The sequence below is a fragment of the Eleutherodactylus coqui genome, chromosome 9 (assembly GCF_035609145.1).
Source record: "Eleutherodactylus coqui strain aEleCoq1 chromosome 9, aEleCoq1.hap1, whole genome shotgun sequence".
Lineage (NCBI taxonomy): Eukaryota > Metazoa > Chordata > Amphibia > Anura > Eleutherodactylidae > Eleutherodactylus > Eleutherodactylus coqui.
Genome location: NC_089845.1, coordinates 70,854,702 through 70,872,080, shown reverse-complemented (window position 1 = coordinate 70,872,080; position 17,379 = coordinate 70,854,702).

The window sequence follows — 17,379 nt, the reverse complement described above, 5'->3', positions numbered from 1 at the left end:
AAACCTTTATTACCTTTCATTTTTTTAATAATTTTTTTAAATTATTCTTTATTTATTCAAGAAAGGCATGTACAAGTTCAACCGACAAGGTTGTAATAAACATTTGTTACAGAGAAAAATAGTTGAACAATGTTAATTGTTACAGAAGCAAAACGTTTCTTGATTATTTTTTCTTTAACGGAGGTTGGAATGGTGAAAGAGGTGAGGGTAGGAAGGGTGTGTGAAAGGGAGGGGGGAGGGGGGGGGGGGAGAACATCTATTATTATATTATAACCTCTAACTCCAAAAGAAAATCATGAGACGAGTGAGATATGCAAGTTCTGTTTGAATTAAATTGTAGCTAAAGAGACTGTATGCCATTTAGTGGGATGTAGAGGAGGGGGTGCCTGGCCATTGGCCCCATATTTTTTTGAATTGTCCGTGTGTTCTACATGACCAACTTGTCATTTCTTCGAAGCGGCAAATTTCGTTTACCTTCGCTATCCATTCCGTGTAGGTGGGGGCTGTTGGTTGAAGCCATGCTAGAGGGATTATAACTTTCGCTGCTGATATGAGGTGAGTAATCAGATTGGTTTTTGAGGGCTTATAGGTTGCTCACGGTTTTGCTAAGAACACATGTTGCGGGTGGAGAGTAAATGATCTGCGGGTTATTTCGCGTATTTTATTTTCGACTTGGCTCCAAAAGGGCCTAATTCGTGGACATGACCACCATATGTGTATAAAGGAGCCTACATGTTCATTACATCTCCAGCACAGATTTGTGTTAGAAAGTTTATATGCGTAAAGCCACTCAGGGGTTTTATACCATCTAGTAATAAGCTTATAGTGGTTCTCTTGTAATTTGGTGCATCTAGAATATCCGTGTGAGTTGTTCAATATGAATTTCACCTCTTTGTCTGAAAAGTTAATTCCGAGCTCCATCTCCCAGGATCTGATGTATGCTGGTCTAGATGTTTCTTGATGGGTTATGAATTTCTTTTTTAGGAGAGCTAATTTTCTACTTTGAGTGGTTCGAGTTTCGACATTTTTCTCAAAATCTGTAAGAGGACGTGTCGATGGGAACTTTTTATTGAATTTGTCGAGGATTTTGGTTATGTGTAGGGTTTGAAGTTGGTTGAGTCGAAGGCCCGGTATTGAAGCTAGCAGTTTTTCAGTTAGATGCGTGTTTTTGAGGTCTCGTTGGGACCAAAGGTCTGCTATTGAAAGTTTGTCTAGGTTAGTCCAGACCTGTTTAGTGTGTTTGTCTAAGTCCATATCTAGGTACTCTGGCACAAGGGATAAAGGCGCTATGGGGGATGGATGGGGAGCTATTTCTTTTTGAAGCGAAGCCCATGTGTCGCATATTCCTCTCAAGAGAAGGTCGTGGGTTTTTTTTAATGTGGGTTTTATGAGGGGGGCGCCATAGATCTCCTTTGAGGGATTTTCCATATGACGCTTGTGCTAGTGCACTTACAATTATGTTTTTTGAGGGATTGATTAATTCCAGCCATCTATTGAGCTGTATTGCTTTATAATATTGTTCCATATCTGGGAGGTTTATGCCTCCATGCTCTTTTCTCTGGGCTAGGAGTTTATGTGAAAGTCTGGGTCTTCTACTGTTCCATAGGAATCTGGAGAGTGATGATTTAATGCTTTTGAAAAAGGAGCTTGGCAAGTGGATCGGTATCATTTGTAGTTTGTATAATATTTTAGGTACGATATATGTTTGGATCAGATTTTTCCTGCCAAACCAAGTAAGGAATGGCAGGTCATATGTTCGAAGAAGTGCTACTATTTCTTCTGTTAGGGGAGCAAAGTTTTTGTTATATAGGTTTTCTAGGTTTTTTGTTATGAGGATCCCTAAATATTCTATATGGGTTTCAGCCCAGCTAAAAGGAGAGATTAATTTGAGTTTTTTTGTGGCTGATGGCGGGATGGTAATGTTTAAAGGGGTTGTCCCGCGGCAGCAAGTGGGTCTATACACTTCTGTATGGCCATATTAATGCACTTTGTAATGTACATTGTGCATTAATTATGAGCCATACAGAAGTTATCAAAAGTTTTTTACTTACCTGCTCCGTTGCTAGCGTCCTCGTTCCCATGGAGCCGACTAATTTTCGCCCTCCGATGGCCAAATTAGCCGCGCTTGCGCAGTCCGGGTCTTCTGCTCTCTTCAATGGAGCCGCTCGTGCAGAATGCCGGCTCCGTGTAGCTCCGCCCCGTCACGTGCCGATTCCAGCCAATCAGGAGGCTGGAATCGGCAATGGACCGCACAGAAGAGCTGCGGTCCACGGAGGAAGCAGACCCCGGCGGCCATCTTCAGCAGGTGAGTATGAAGACGCCGGACCGCCGGGATTCAGGTAAGCGCTGAGCGGTTTGTTTTTTTAACCCCTGCATCGGGGTTGTCTCGCGCCGAACGGGGGGGGGGGGTTAAAAAAAAAAAAAACCCGTTTCGGCGCGGGACAACCCCTTTAATATAGTAGATTTTGAGACATTTACTTTAAAGTTCGAAATTGAGCTGTATGTTTGTAATATTTTGTTAATTTTAGCGAGGCTTTCTTCTGGGTTTGTTAGGATGAAAAGTATGTCATCAGCAAATGCTACTGTTTTTATTGAGTAGTGGTCCAGTTCTATTCCTTTGATTTCATTACTCTGTCTTACCATCTGTAGCAAAATTTCCAGTGTAAGTATGAATAGGGTAGGGGACAGGGGGCAGCCCTGCCTAGTGCCGTTGGTGATTGAAAAGGTCGGCGAGAATATATCATTCACTTTTATTTTTGCACTAGGATTTGAGTATAGTGTGAATATTGCTTGAATTAATGTAGGTGGGAAGTTGAATTTTTCTAGCACCGCATGCATGAAAGACCAATCTACGCGGTCAAAGGCTTTTTCCACGTCAATGCCTAGGAATATTAGTGGGATTTTTTTTGTTGCGCGTATTTTATAATGTGTAGGAGACGAATTGAATTGTCTTTACCTTCGCGTCCCGCCACGAATCCTGACTGTTCTTCATGTATTAATTTTGGGGTGATTTTATTAATTCTGCTGGAAAGTAGTTTAGCCCATATTTTAATATCTTGGTTTAATAAAGATATAGGCCTATAACTGCCACATAGTTGGGAGTCTTTCCCCTCTTTATGTATCAATGTAATAAAAGCTTCTTGAGTTTGTTTGGGCAGCTGTGCTCCACTCAATAGAGCGTTAAACGTGGAGACTAGTTGTGGTAATAATATTTCTGAGAATTTTTTATAGTATACCAGAGGGAGGCCATCTGGGCCTGGGCTTTTGTGTAAAGGGAAGCTATTTAGTATTAGTGTCAGTTCTTCGATGGTGACTGGTTTTGCTAATTCGGAGGCTTCGTTGCTGCTCAGTTCGGGGAGAGTTAAAGAGGATAGGAGTTTCTCTATTTTTTCTTTTTTGTCTTCATTTTTGTGGTTATCTGAATTGTTTAAGTTATATAATTCTTTATAGAATTCTTGAAAGATCTGGGCTATTTTGGTGGAATTGTTGTGTGTGTTTCCCATGTGATCTGTAATGCTGGATATATGTGTTTTACTTTTGGCTTTTTTAATCAATGAGGTCATGAGTCTGCCTCCCTTGTTGCCATGTGAGTAAAGCTGGTGTTTAAAGTAGAGCATAGATTTTGCGAATTTGTTGTTAAGTATGTCTTTCAGTTGTTCTCTTAATTCTGTTAATTTTGTTTGGGCTTCTTGTGCCTTTTTTTGTTTTGATTTTTGCTCTAGAGCGGATATTTGTATGAGTAGGTCGTCGATGACTTTTTGATTACGTTTTTTATGTGCTGCGCCTAATGATATAAAAAGGTCTCTAATGCACGCCTTGTGGGTCTCCCACACTAAAGGGTGTTTGTCAAAAGACTAGATATTGTCTTTGAAGAAAAATTCTAAGTTTTTCGATATGGTTTCGGTTACTTCTTGGTTTTCTATAAGTGCCTCGTTTAATCTCCAACTCCAGCTTTTGCATGTTGATCCCATTAGGGTGAGAGATGCTGTTACTGGGGCATGATCGGAGACTGTTATGTTTCCTATACTGGGATTCTTTATTTGGTGCATTAGAGATGAGGACATAAAAAGGTAGTCTATTCTTTGGTGTGTTTTGTGTACCTGTGAGTAAAAGGAGTAATCTTTGGTTGATGGGTTAAATGTCCTCCAGGTATCTATGACTTGGATCTCTTGTAATGCATGTAGAAGTTTTTTTCTTGCTTTTTGGGGTATTTGGGATTTCCCGGAGGAAGAGTCTAAGATAGGGTTTAAAGTAAGGTTGAGAGCAGTTCCGAGAATTATTTTTCCTTCTGCAAATATTTTAAGTTTATTTAGAGCTTCTAATAGCCAGGGGATCTGATTTTTATTTGGTGCGTAAAGATTCGCTAAAGTCATTGTTTCAGAGTATAATTTGCCTTTTAAGAAAATTTTTTTAATAATTAAACTTTTTTTCACTCATTTTTACATTTTCTTAATCCTCATATGGGACTTGAACTTGCGATTGTTTGATTGCTTCTGCAATATAATGTAATACCACAGCATAACATTATACCATGATCTGACAGGCAGTCTATCATGCCACACCACAGGCATGGATTCATTAGCAATATGTAATGGCAGCCCCCAGAGCCTTCAGAAGGCCTCCGGCTATCATGGCAACTAAATACTACCTTACAAACTCCAAATTCACATAGCAGTTAAAGGGCTAACAAGCAGGTGTCAGCTGTCAGAGAAAGAATTTTTTTCAAAAATAGAAGGCATCTGATTGGTTCCAAATTTATTCTTTAGTAGGAAGATGACCCCAAACACACAGCCAGTGTCATTAAGAACCATCTTCAGCGTAAAGAACAGGGGGTCCTGGCAGTAATGATATTACCCATCCAAAGCACAGATCACAACCTTACTGAGTCTGTCTATGATTACATGAAAAGACAGCAAGTTACATCCACAGAAGATCTATTGTTAGTTCTCCAAGATATTTGGAACAACCTCCTTGTTCTTTTGAAAACTGTGTGCAAGTGTAACTAGAACATTGATGATGCTTTAACCCCTTAACGACCAATGACGTACCTGGTACGTCATGGAGCGTCGGGGTATGTATGAAGAGAGGTTGCGATGCAACCTCTCTTCATACAATGCGGGCATCAGCTGTTTATAACAGCTGACATCCGCGGGCAATAGCCGCGAGCGGCCGCGCGGCCGATTGCGGCTATTAACCATTTAAATGCCGCTGTCAATTCTGACAGCGGCATTTAAATCCCCCGAACGTCCCGCACGGCCCCCCCGCGGTGAGATCGGGAGAGCCGTGCATGTGTCATGGCAGCCGGGGGCCTAATGAAAGGCCCCAGGCTGCCTTAGCAGACTGCCTATCAAGCCGTCCCCGTGGGGTGGCTTCATAGGCTGCCTGTCAAAAAGCAATATGACGTAATGCTATAGCATTACGTCATACTGCAGGAGCGATCAAAGCATCGCATCTTAAAGTCCCCCAGGGGGACTTCAAAGTAAAGTTAAAAAAAAAATCAATAAAGTTTTTTTTTAATTGAAAAAAAAAAAAGTTGTAAAAGTTTAAATCACCCCCCTTTTGCCATATCTATTATTAAAAAATCTAAATAATAAATTAAAAATATGTATTTGGTATCACCGCGTCCGTAAAAGTCCGAACTATCAAAGTACCACATAATTTTTCCCGCATGGTGAACGTCGTTCGAAAAAAGAAATGAAGAACGCCAGAAATGCATTTTTTTAGTTACCCTGTCTCCCAGAAAAAACGCAATAAAAAGCGATCAAAAAGTCGTATGTATTCCAAAATGGTACTATCAGAAACTACAGGACATCCCGCAAAAAATAAAACCTTGCTCAACTACGTCGACGGAAAAATAAAAAAGTTATTGCGCGCACAAAATGACCACAGAAAATAATTGAAAAAAATTTTATGTCTTTAAAAAAAAAAAAGAGGAGTATAGTAAAAAAAAACCTATACAAGTTTGGCATCGTAGTAATCGGACCGACCCATAGAATAAAGTTATCATGTCGTTTTTGTTGCCATTTGTGCGCCGTAGAAGCAAGACGCACTAAAAGATGGCAAAATGTCGTTTTTTTTTTCATTTTACTCCACTTAGAATTTTTTAAAAGTTTTTCAGTACATTATATGGTACTTTAAATAGCACCACTGAAAAATACAACTCATCCCGCAAAAAACAAGCCCTCATACAGTGACGTGGATGGATAAATAAAGGAGTTATGATTTTTTTAAAGGGGGGAGGAAAAAACGAAAATGGAAAAAGAAAAATGCCCGCGTCATTAAGGGGTTAAAGGCAAAGGGTTGTCAAACCAAATATTGATTTCATTTTGTTAATTGACAAAAAACTATTAACACTTCAATTTTTTAAAGCATGCTTACTTCTCTGCATTTTTCCACACCTACCTAAAACTACCTTAAACAAATATACACACTGGAGACAGCATATCTATAATGGCTTAAACAGACGAACATCTTTGCGCACGTTTTTGCACGCATGAAACTCACACCTGCAAAATGTGACTAAGCGAACCCATTGATTCCTGCATGTGAATAACTATAGGTCTTGCCCTACTGTGTTATGCAGAAAGGTGCCACAAAAGTCTATGGCAGGTTAAATAAAATCAAGGGGAAGGGTGTGACCTGCAGACAACCCTTATTCATGCACAAATATGCTTCATTGTGGCGAGCGTATTTGCTCATATGTTCATCTGTTCAATCCCAAAGACAGCTTTTATAACAGAGCAGGCTCAGTATCAGGATTGGGCAGAACCAAGCTTCTGACATATGTAGCATCTCAGAAAGAAGCAATATGGAGATCAGTTGCAAAATCACATTACCCTCCTGCCATATATTAGTTTGTGCCTCATAAAACTATGCCTCCCTGTATACATTCACAATGGTGAAGATATGCTGAGCATTGTGGTTTCACATGCAAGAATGCGAAGACTACAATCCATACACTGGCTAGAATACTGAACAGACACAGTCAGATGCAAAATAAATACTTACATTCAGTAAACCACCAGTTAAACCATCTCTACTTGTTTGTAATCCATCTTGTTTCTCTTCTTCTGGTCAAGACCGCCATGATGACTTCTCCTGTCCAGGATTCTGTACACCTGACATTTTAGTAAATAAATATATCAGGCATAATAGACTGCTCTCCATGGAGTGCTGTTATAGAGTGTTGCCCAGAGCCTCTTTCAGAGACTGCTGCCCAAGGCCTTACTTATACACATTGCTCCTGAGGTCCCCTCTCTAAAGAAATGTGTCTGCACCTACAAACAGAAGAAAATTAGTGCTAGACCTTTCTTTTACAGTTTAAACACATTTATTGTATTCTATGAAAACCAAAAGACCATTGATTTTCATAAACCATATCCAAATATGTGTGTGTGTAGCAGGGTGATGAGTCATACAGCCAATGTTATTATATCACTAAAAACTATCATCAGGGCAGAGAAGATTACACGAAGAGACAGAAGGATTTGAGTAAGCTACATCTACAGAAGATCTGTGGTTAGTTGTCCAAAATGTTTAAAGCAACCTCCCTTTAAAGTTCCTTAAAAAACTGTGTGCAAGTGCACCTAGAAGAATTGATAGCATTTTAAAGTCAAAGGGTGGTCACACCAAATATTGATGTGGTTTACATTTCTATTTTGTTTATTCATTCATCCCAACCAACGTTTTTGGAATCTGTATATATATATAATTGGATTTTTTACTTGACTTTTATTTCCATATATATATGGAAATAAAAGTTAAGAAAAAAATCCAATGATTTGGAAATTTCATATAACCATATTGTAATCATAAAAGAACATCAAACACATATCAAAACTTAAATTGAAGACATTTTTCCGTTCCATTTTAAAAAAAATTAACTCATTTAGAAATTGATGGCAGCAACACATTTCAAAAAAGTTGGGATGGGGTAACAAAAAGTTGGAAAAATAAGTGGTACTAATGAAAACCAGTTGCTCAGTCAATTTTCTATTAAGCCACTAGACTGTGTATAAAAAGAGCATGTTAGAGAGGCAAAGATAATCAGAGGTTCACAAATCTGTAAAAAGCTATGTCTAAAAATTTTGAAACAATTTCAGAAAACTGTTAGGCCGGATGCACACGGCTGTGACGGGCTCCGCCACAGAATATTCCGTGGCAAAGCCCGTCACGGCACCCCCCAGAGACCCCATACTTACCAGCGGATCCGGCGTTCTCGCTCCCACATGACGCTTCCCCGCCCACCGCCGCCGCGTCATGTGACACGCCGGCCGCGTCACGTGACACGCCCACCGTGTCACATGACGCGGCCGGCCGCGTCATATGATGCGGTGGCGGTAGGCGGGGAAGCGTTTTCACGCTATCTTCCGCTGTGCTACAGCGGGAGATAGCGTGAACGGATGGCTGCCATTGACTGCAATGGAAGCCGTCTGCGCGTACACCCGCGGCAAATAGAGCATGCCGCAGGTGAGGACAGGAGATTTCACGGTGTGGAATTCCGCGGTGGAATTCCGCACCGAGTGCCCTGAGCTACTAGATTCAATAGAACCTAATAGCTGCAGGCAACGCAGCGGATTTTCGCCACGAATTACGCGGCGGAAATCCGTTCGTGGGAAGGAGGCCTTACTAAATCAAAAACTTTGAAGACTTCGCATATCACCATCAAAGTACATAATAACATCAAAGATTCAGAGAATATGTCAAAATTCGTGTGCACAAGGGACAACACAGATGGTCAATATTGGATGCTTGAGATCTACAGGCTCTCAGGCAGCACTGCATTAAATACAGGCAAGATTGTGTAATTCAAATCACTGCATGGGCTCTGGAAAACTTCCAGAAGTCCTTGTTTGTAAACACAGTTTGCCATGCAATCTACAAGTGCAAGTTAAAGCTGTATCATGCAAAGAAGAAGCTACATTTCAACACAATCAAGAAATGCCAGCGTCTTCTCTGGGCCAAAGCTCATTTAAAGTATACTGAGACAAAATGGAAATCTGTTCTGTGGCCCTATGAATCAAAATGGGAAATTCTTTTTTAAAACCACAGACACCGTGTCCTGCAAACTCAAGATGAGAGGGACCATCCAGCTAGTTATCAGCACACAGTTCAAAAGCCTGCCTCACTGATAGTATAGGGTTGCATTAGGGCCTATGGCATGGGCAGCTTACATAGCTTAAAAGACACTATGAATGCTGAACAGTATAAAGAGGTTTTAGAACAACATATGCTCCCATCCAGACATCTTTTTCAGGAAAGGCCCTGCGTATTTTAGTAAGACAATGCTAAGCTACATACTGCATCCATCACAACAGCATGGCTTCACAGAAGAAAAGTCCAAATGCTGAACTGGCCGCCTGCAGTCCAGACCTTTCACCAATAGAAAACATTTGGTGTAATATGTAATGGAAAATCTGGCAAAGAAGACCCAGGACTGTTGAGCAGCTTGAATCTTGCATCTGACAAGAATAGGACAACATTCTTCGAGCAATTGGTCTGCTCACATCCCAGACATTTACAGAATGTTGAAAGAAGAAGAGGGGAGGCTACTAGAGATGAGCGAACCTACTCGGCCATGCCCCTTTTTCGCCCGAGCGCCACGATTTTCGAGTACTTCCGTACTCGGGCTAAAAAATTCGGGGGGTGCTGTGGGTGAGTGGGGGGTTGCAACGGGGAGTGGGGGGGGGGGAGAGAGAGGGCTCCCCCCTGTTCCCCGCTGCTACCCCCCGCTCCGCCACGCCTCCCCCCGCCCCCGGCGCCCCCCGAATCTTTTCACCCGAGTACGGAAGTACTCGAAAATCGCGGTGCTCGATCGAGTAATTACTCGAAACGAGTATATTCGCTCATCTCTAGATGCTACACAATGGTGGACATGGTCCTGTCCCAAATTTTTTGAGATGCGTTGCTGCCATCAGTTTCCAAATAAGTTAATTTTTTAAAGTGAAATAGAAAAATGTCTCATTTTCACCTTCTGATAAATGTTCTATGTTATATTGTGAATACAATGTGGTTATAAGAGATTTCAAAACCAATGCATTCTTTTTATCTTTACACTGATTTACATTTTGCACAGCATCCCAACTCTTTTGGAATTGGGGTTGCATATCTATGTATCTATCTAATATTTAACAGTTTGGGGTATTATCAAAGGAAAAGAGAATACATTCAGCTCAGGTTTATTTCTAAGCAGAAGTCAGTGGCTTTATTCTCTTTCAGAAGTGAAGTCCAACAAACATACTGTAGATTTTTTATTTAGAGTGAGCGAAATGGTAACAGAAATAGGTTTCACAAACAACATAACTCCAAATGAAAACACTGCAGTATTTCAGTAACCCCTTGGAGTTGCAGACATCTTTTTTTTTTTTTCATTTTTCATCTTTACTAGAGTTGAGCGAACATACTCTGCCGAGCTTGATGCTCGTTCGAGTATTAGCATACTGGATGGTGCTCGTTACTAGAACAAGCATCGAGCCGTGTTCGACCCCGCCACAGTTTTTGGCTCCTCCCCGCTGTGACGTGCCTGTTTTGGCCCCTCCCCGCCGCGACGCAGCGCGTGTCATTGGCAAATTTTTTGGCTGGCTGGAGAGAGAGAGAGAGAGAGAGAGAGAACGAACCTAGGGGGGGGAAAAAGCTCGGCATCCGGCGTCCCACATACAAAAATGCTCGACTCTCCCATTGTAGTCAATGGGGTTCGTTACTCGAGTAGAGCTCTCGATTTTACGAAAGCTTGGCTCGAATAACGCGGACTCGAGCATTTGGGTGCTCGCTCATCTCTAATCTTTACCTTTCATGACTGATAAGTTTTTTATTTTTCTGTCAACATAGCCATATGAGGACATATTTTTTGCAGGACAGGTTGTATTTTTAACAGCACTATTTCATTTACCATATATGTACTAAAAAAAGTTTAACCTTTTCTAGTGGTGTGAAATAGAAAAATATTGCAACTACACCATTGTTTTTTTTTTGTATAAATTCTTAATTTATGAATTATGAGGTGTGTATTTTAGGTTTAGTTTTTACAGCATTCATGGTGTGGTAAAACCCCCTTGGTAACTTTATCCTGTGGGGCAGTACAATTATGGCAACATCAAATTAACTCAAATTCAATCTTAGTTAATAAACCCTTAAAAACACCTAAAATTTGGAATAATTTAAAATCCTACATGGATATAAAAACCGATACCACTGACCAAGTTGAGACTTTCATACAAAAATGCCCAATCACTGTTCTGGAAAGGCTGGATATCTACCAATCCACAAAAAACTTTCAAACCCAGTACAATGACAATCTTAGTGATCTATTCTGGTTTGAAACATACATGTCCTTCCCATCCCACCCACATAAGCTGACATCGAGACATTATAAAGGCTTTCTACTAAATTCTGCTCCCGATAAACCATGATCCCATACGGAATGGGAGATAGACTTGAAGACCACTTTCTCCAGAGAGAACACAATCAAAATACTAACCAACTCCCACGGATTTAGTAGATGTGTTCGCATCCAGGAAAACTCCTTTTAACTTCTTACAAGATGCTAAAAGACAGCTGCCAGACTAGCTAAATGAAAGACCACAACATCAGACAGCTGTTGGCATTGTAGACTTAATACCTGCTCTCTGCTACACATCTGGTAGGAATGCCCGATGATTACAACTTACTGGTCACAAGTTATAGAACATATCAATTAAGTATGCTCAACCCACATCAAATTATCCACAGAAAATAACTTCCTGTGGATTCCCTTCGCCTATCTGCACCCCTCTAACAAAAACCTGCCAACGTTCCAGATGGCAGCTGCAAAATTCTTAATCCCGCTTATGGGGCGCACACTAAGTCACATATCCCCAACTCCTCTATTCCTCCTATTCTTCCATAAACCCATCCTCAGGGCTTGCCTTGAACTTATTAGGAGCGGTTTTTTTCTCTCCGGGGGTCTATGGGACTTGTTAATGTTAAAATCGCATCACGCAAAATCGTGATTTCGTGGTACATTGCGATTTTGCCGCAATGCGTTTTTAACATTAGGATGCCCCATAGACACCTGAAAAAAAAAAAAACGCAGCAAATTCGCGAACGCTAGTGGGTAGTCACCCATAAGCTAACTGTCCACTGGCGATTTGTCATAGAGTGGTACATGGTGATAAATCCCATGCGGAGCACACATGACAACTAGGATAACTATGGAAAGCACAGCCCAATGTACATGAGTGGAAAATCACGGTGACATTATTGCTCCCCCGTGGCGGAATATCGCTTGCGATATAACGTCCCGCCCGTGGACACTCCACCTTAATTGGTTACTCTGTTTGCTTCTCTTTTGTTTATGTATTGTTTGTCCTTAATCAAAAATAATATTATTGCAGAAAAGTCTTGACCTCTTGTATGTTTAAATAATACAAACCTATTTGAAATTTTATGTTAAAAAGAGATTAAATTGACCATTTCTGATAGGGACCTGTGTGTCCCATTTTCTTTTGCATCTGCAGCATAAACAGACATTAATTTTTCACAAATGTGAATTAGCTGCAGAGACGTTTTGCACCATGTGAAAGAGATTTCTGAAATTTGGTCCACATGGCTCGTACTGTAAATGCTGAGGAATGTCCGCAGCCAATTCTGCCAGCTGAAATTCTGCAGTGTTTACTGCCTGTGTGAAGGCTGCCCTCTCTGCAGACTCCATTCCCAGTTTTGGTTTAAGAAATACTAATTCAAAATACTGCTGTGTGAAAGTGGGCTTTATTTCACCAAATTGGCAGTAGACAGTAGACAGCATAGGCACTGTGACCGGTTTCAGCTACGCAAGCTCATACACACCAAGCTAGGATACCCTGTATGTTCCAACGCCTTTGTATCATAACTAGCAAAAACGTATTTAGCAATTAGTGCTACAGAAGCTCCCACACTTATCAATGAGCCTTGGACCGGCTGCACGCGGCCGTGACGGGCTCCGCTGCGGATTCCATGGCGGAGCCCGTCACGGCGCCCCCCAGAGACCCCCGAACTTACCTGTGGATCCAGCGTCCTCGCTCTCGCATGACGCTTGGGCGTAACGCGCCGCAGTGTCATGTGACATGCCGACCACGTCACATGACACGCCCACCGTGTCAAACGACGCGGTGGCGGTAGGCGGGGAAGCGGTTTCACGCTATCTTCCGCTGTGTTACAGCGGAAGATAGCGTGACGGACGGGCTTCCATTGACTGCAATGCAAGCCGTCCGCGCGTACACCCGCGGCAAATAGAGCATGCCGCGGGTGAGGATGGGTGAATTCGCGGTGCAGAATTCCGCACCGTGAGCACTGAGCTATTAGGTTCAGTAGAACCTAATAGCTGCGGGCAACGTGGCGGAAATCCGTCCGTGTGCAGCCGGCCTTGGATGTTAATGGTCCTGTTGCTAGTTCGTGTATTATCTTTCTTTGGACTACTTTTAGTAAGCACTAAGCACTGCATACCAGGAACACCCCAGAAGACCTTCCAGTGTGGAGACACTCTAATCCAGTGCTCTAGTCATCCCAATTCGGAACTTGTCAAAGGAACTCAAATCCTCACACTTGCTTATTTTCCTGTTTCTAACACATCAACTTGAAGAACTGACTGCTCACTAGCTGCCAAATATATCCTGATCCTTGACAGGTGCCATTGTCATGAGATAATCAATGTTATTCGTGTCACCTATCAATTGTTTTAATGTTATAGCTGATTGTTATCTATTTATATATATATATCTCAAATCTATATACCCATTTTTTCTTAAAGCATATAGCAGCATGTAAAGAAAAAATTAAATATACAGAATATACAGACATATTTGATGTGACCTATAACAATATAGTTTTATAGTACAACAGATATACAATAAATGCTAGAATATTGCTAGAATATTGTCCTTCTGCATGTAAACATGCCAGGATGCAGCAGAAGAAAATTCAGGTGTGAATCAGATTGCAGCGCTTCACCTCTGAATTTACATGTTGCTAACAATAGCAAGACAATGGGAACTGGAGCAATAGGCTGAGTGTTTCCAGCAACACTATATATCTAACCTGACTCTATTGTTCCAAAGTGTTTAGACAGAGTCCTCTCTCTTGAAGATGAGTTTCACACTGAGACCTAAATCATACACTGGGATTTTACACCAGATAACACAGCAGGTGGAGAATATACTGAAGTAAAGTGTGTAGAACTAGGGCAGGCTTGAGAGATTGAAAGGGCAAAACTATAAAGCAAAAAACTCTAAGTTGTGATTGGCTTTTATGACTTTGGCTTGATGCCTCACGAGCTGGATTGATCATGGTTCCTTATGACAAGGAAAAAAAAAATTCTTTAACTCTATCCTGAATCTCTTTTAAATGCAAATACTTCACAGGAGATAGATTGGTTACTACCACGCCTCCATTTCATAGACCTTCTCTGATTTTTGTAGTGAGGACTCCATCTGCACCTCCTGTCAAGAAGGATGTTCTAGCTTTGGATTCTTTTTTAATAGCAACTGCTGTACTAAAGAGAAACAAAAGGAGAAGAAAGGGAAAAAAGAGAGAGAGGGAAGTCACTGTGCTGCCTTTTCATATCCTCAGATGAAGAAGTGAACTAGTCAGAGGCCACAGAGCATGTTCTCTCAGCAGTTCAGAGCCCCAGAGACCCTCATATCACTGAGCTGCTGCTACTACTGCACAGTCTGCCCAAAGCAGAGCTCTACTAACTTCTCCTTGTGACAGAGCAGGCACATGTCTCCTCCAGGAGCAGGTAGCAGCAGCTTGACATAAGGCACAGAGGATTTACATAATTCTTTATTTGGCTACACCAGAAGAGCAAGAAGAAGAAGAAGGTAAGATGCTTCTGCTATTTTGGACTCTCTTTTGTGAACTGGATTATTTGTAAGCATTTCATTCCAGGGAATTGTATCCTGGGTTCCTATGTAGTGCCACAGAAAGATGTATCATTTGCATGCAGCATCAATGACATTTAGAAGTTACTTCCATTCTAATCAGAGGTTGCTTTGAAAAGAGATAAAAAAGACCTGCTGCCAGTAAGCATATAAAAAGGCAAGTCTGCAAAAAAAAAAGCATGCTTCAAATGAGAAGGCACAGAAGGGAAGGAGGGATAGACGGGAATAGGAAGATATCAGGAGAATGCCTCTCAGGCACAGCAGCCAATTTAGACTGGACTTACAGGGATCCGAAATTAGAAGTAAGGTAAATATTCATTCTGCAGTGCTATGTGTGTATGATTGCTCTGTATGGTGTTTTATCCCTGCACAGACCTTATACCTGTGAATGCAGCTTGATACTGTGTAACTGTGTTGTAAAGACTTGTTCTTACTGATATATAGATATAAATGTTCATGTTAAAGTGCTTTGCTTGTCTAACATAGGTAAGGTTAAATGCTTGATGACTCGTGTTCTTCTAAGTGTTCTGACTAACAGAGTGTATAGTATGGCACTTTATCACTGTGTTCCTGGCAATTCAAGCTGAGGCTAAGGTCAGTGAGGGTGATGTTGAGCATGAATTCACCAGGCAATGTCAGGATACAGGCTGTTCAGTGTAATGTGAAATTATTATGTTGATGCTGGCACTACTCAGTATATGGGTTGCAATGTGTATGCTATCCGGCTCCCCTATAGCATAGATGAGTGCACATGTGCATACTTTCTGTATAACATTCAAGTAATGAATGAAAGAGGAGACTGCAAAAAAAAAATGCTTTGCTAGCAAACTTATTAAGAATACAAATTACCTGCCCTGGCAGATTATAAAGGTCAAGTCCATTTACTTGCTATTTTTAAGCAGAATGTGCTAGATTTGCATCAACAATATTCAAGGTGTTGTGTTTCATCAGATTGGCTATTTATTATCAGTGTCATCTCATATTTGGAGTCGCTGCAGAAGATGCTTACTAGTAAAACACCTAGATGAGGTCAAAAATGATGTATCAAAGCATTGTGTTACTGGGAAGATCAATAGGGAATGCATTAAGCTTTATCAGACTTTTGCTAACAATTGACAAACAATAGAGAGGTGCAGTACACAAGTAACAAGACAGTTAACTTGTATATCAGTCACATGAGCTAAAGAAGATACATTGTGTCTGCAGGTACTGGGCTGTTAACTTTAGCCAGAATTATGAATTCCTCATTATTAAATCATAAATGAGAGCTAGTGTAGGAATTATAGACCTTTCTGTGTCCACAACTCCTTTCTATTTTTATAGTAAATCATGGGAAATAGGGACTTAACAGTGTGCAGCAGAGATACAGTAATTAGCTAGTTACTGTAGAAGCCAGTAAATTACAGTGTGGAGCATTTCATAATAGGTGTCCAAAAACCACAGTCTCCTACTTTATTTTATATAGTGTATGCTATCCAGCTTAATTGGATATCAGCATTCAACTGTTGCTCAGTAATGCTGTCTGCTTGCAGGACCGAGTTAAATGATTGTTCCACTTCTATAGTGCAGCATTATGCACAGTCATCATCTCAATAGATGACAATGTATCACAAAAAGTACAACTTCCTTTTTAAAACAATGGGATGTCATATAACCTTCAGTGTGACATTAAAGGTTAAACTGAAGGAGTTAGACCTATCCATGTCTTAGACACTACAACAGCAAAACTTCATACAGGACGGGGCATAGTCTAAAATGTATATATTCCGCATCCTATTGTTCTGACTGATTGTAATATTAGATGCTTTTTTTATGGGTGTGCAATGCTATACTTAAAGGTTAGGAAGGTAAAAACAACTGCATTATGACACTTTGAAGGCCATTACCTCTTGCTAATGTGAATGTCAATTTGTAATAAAGTAATTGACAGAGCCAGAACTGCTGAGTGTCATAACCTATTAATCCTCAGTGATTAATGTGAAAGTATTACCCTGATTAGAAGAATATTCTTCGAGCCCTGTGTGATGTGTGGGAGATCATGCTCCTAGTGCACTGGTAGCAGATGTCAGTTATCATGTGCTAGTGGTGCATCAGTTCATACCTTCCGTTTTCTCCCCTAGCAATGAACTACACAGGTAGATGGATATTTTAAGCATCTTGGTACATTGCTAAATTTGAACTAGAAACAATAGGGAGCTGTTGGCCAGCTGGCATAGCATGCATCATATGCATTCTGACTTCTTCACAGCTACTCTGTGTCATTTGTAGATTACAGGCTTACCTTGCTAATTATCCCGGCCTGTAACTCACTGTGTTTTCTTTACCTATTTAATTATCGACATGGTACACAGTACATAGAAAGAATTTATTTCACAGAACATTTGCTCTTGTGTTGAATGTAACTTTAATTCCCATCTCATCTGGGAATCTGAGGCTCTCATTTGTTTTTGGATATGTGCTCAATTACTTTATTCCCAGATATAATAAA